The 2,779-nt window shown below is 43.0% G+C and overlaps 1 pseudogene; it reads right to left on the bottom strand.

Annotated features, from left to right (window-relative positions):
- Window positions 1–286: 286 nt before the first annotated feature.
- On the bottom strand, window positions 287–1,463 carry LOC105505104 (annotated as a pseudogene).
- Between the last annotated feature and the right edge of the window lie 1,316 nt (window positions 1,464–2,779).

Raw genomic sequence — 2,779 nt, 5'->3', positions numbered from 1 at the left:
AAAAAAAAAAAAAAAAAAAACATTAGCCAGGCATGGTGGCACGCTCCTGTAATCCCAGCTACTCAGGAGGCTGAGGTGAGAGGATCATTTAAGCCTGGGAAGTTGAGGCTGCAGTGAATTGTGAGTACACCACTACACTCCAGTGTGGATGACCCTGTCTCCATAAAATAAATAAATAAAACTAATTTTAATTTATATGACAAGTATTGTATCTTTAAGCCTACTAAATTTCTGATTTAAAAAAATTATTTTTTAATTTTTAAGCATAGTCATGTTTGTTAAATTTTTAAGCATAGTCATGTTTGTTAAATTTCATATTGATAAGAACTGGTTTTGAATTCATATAAACATCTGCAATTGGCCAGTGTAAACAAAGACAATAGACGATGGTAATGGACCTTAATTAAACAGCCATCACTGCAATCCCATACTATTCCTTCCACTTTACCTACTCTGCGACTTTCAAACCAGGACAACAGATCATTGTGCTTCAATGGAGGCAGGTTTCTTTTTTTTTTTTTTTTTTTTGAGTCAGTGTCTCGCTCTGTCACCCAGGCTGTAGTGTAGTAGTGCAACTCTGCTCTCTGCAGCCTCCGCCTCCTGGGTTTAAGCGATTCTCCTGGCTTAGCCTCCTGAGTAGCTGGGATTACAAGAGCCTGCTACCACGCTCAGCTAATTTTTGTATTTTTAATGGAAACGGAGTTTCGCCACGTTGGCCAGGCTGGTCTCAAACTCCTGACCTCAAGTAATCCTCCAACCTCAGGCTTCCAAAGTGCTGGGATTACAGGCATGAGCCACCACACCCAGCCCAATGTAGGCAGGTTTCTTATTTGAAATGGTCCATGTGGTCTAACATATTGTGGATGCTTCTTCCTTCCTAACCCATATGGGTTTCCATTGATATTTGTTCCTATAAGCTGCAATATTTGTTCCAAGAGACCTGATAATGGCACTACACTAATTTCCAAATGCCTAGGATCCTCAGGATGATGCTTTAGTACCAGAGCAATTGCAAATTCATAATTAACCACAGAGGAATGCCAGTAATGCTATTTGTAATTTTTCTCTTCTTGTGCCCAACCAGGAATGTGTCCATGTTTCATCATGGACCAGATTCCTATTTAATTTTTCTGTTTCCTTTGCTGCTATCCAGCACTCTGGAGTAGCTTTGAAGTACTCCTCAACATTCCAGGAAAATTCTTTGAAGTTTTCTTTTGAATGTAGAAAATTTTAAAATCTTTTAACAGGTTGTTTGTTAGGTTTTCTATCTAATCAAGCCCAAAGGTATCTCTGTAAATAGCAACGTAACAACATGTTCCGTCCACTTTTTCTGTTGGAATTGCACTGTGTATACCTCCATCTAATGCCTCATGACTTACAGTTTTCGTTGCCAAAACGTTAAATGACTGATGTTGCCTTTCGGTGGAGGGTTCCATTTTCACCTCCCTAGAAACACACGGCATTTTCTCCTCGGAGCCGAGGCGCCTAGTGGTGAGCCCAGCAGGTGGTGCAAGGGTAGAGCGCATTTCTGAGCAGCGCCAAGCACAGGCGGGAAGAAAGCCCTGCCCAAGTAAGGCCAGGGCTCAGGCTGCTCACACCACGTGCCCAGCGAAAGCTGCAGCCCGCGCCCCCAAAACCTTACTTCCATTTTTTTTTTTTCTTTCTAGACTTCTTCCTTCAGGATTATGATGAAAAGGGAGAGGAATATGGGAATAGAGGCCGGGCGCGGTTGCTCACGCCTGTAATCCCAACACTTTGGGAGGCCAAAGCGGCCAGATCACTTGAGGTCAAGAGTTCGAGACCAGCCTGGCCAATATGGCAAAACCCCGTTGGGCATGGTGGCACACGACTGTAATCCCAACACCTTGGGAGTTCGAGGCGGGCGGATCACTTGAGGCCAGGAGTTTGAGATCAGGCTGGCCAACATGGTGAAACCCCGTCTCCATTAAAAATACAAAAATTAGCCAGGTGTGGTGGCATGTGCCTGTAGTCCCAGTTACTCAGGAGGCTGAAGCAGGAGAATCGCCTGAACCTGGGAGGCGGAGCTTGCAGTGAGCTGAGATCGCGCCACTGCACTCCAGCCAGGGCGACAGAGTAAGACTCCGTCTCAAAAAAAAAAAAAAAAAAAAAACCTTATAACTAAATGATCTGACAAAGACAGCAGGAGAGAAAAAGGTGTCAACGCATTTTCTAGGGGCACTCAATTGATCCCTGAGTTATTTTGTGTTTAAAATGGTATCAATGAAGTTATCTTTGACCAAGATTTTCCTCCTCATTTCTCCGGAGGGGTCAAACATAAAATCTGGTCTAGAAAATCAATATAGAGGAGAAAGCAGAACCATTAAAATTCACTTAACAGAGTCAAGAGTACACAGGAGTCGTTCAGCCAAAATATGTGTGAATCTAGTCTCTGCTCTCCAGGAGTTAATCGTGGCCTGTGCTTCAAATCTAGTTTTTACAGCAAAATTCCCTGGTGTCCTTTTAAAAAATACGGATTTCTAAGTTTTACTCTTAAAGGCTTTTTGTTCATGAGGTTTTTCTGTAGATGCCAGGAATCTGAATTTTGTTTTCAGAGTATGCCATGACACGATATTCATGACACATGGAAAAATTTAAAAAGCAGGTAGGGGAAAAATATGTATATTGTGGGCCAGGCCGGGTGACTCACACCTGTAATCCCAGCACTTTGGGAGGCAAAGGTGGGCAGATCACGAAGTCAGGAGATCAAGACCATCCTGGCCAGCACGGTGAAACCCTGTCTCTACTAAAAATACAAAAA

The sequence above is a fragment of the Colobus angolensis genome, unplaced genomic scaffold (genome assembly GCF_000951035.1).
Source record: "Colobus angolensis palliatus isolate OR3802 unplaced genomic scaffold, Cang.pa_1.0 Scaffold98, whole genome shotgun sequence".
Taxonomy (NCBI): domain Eukaryota; kingdom Metazoa; phylum Chordata; class Mammalia; order Primates; family Cercopithecidae; genus Colobus; species Colobus angolensis.
Note: the sequence above shows the minus strand (reverse complement) of the source record. Positions and strands in the feature narration are given on the sequence as shown.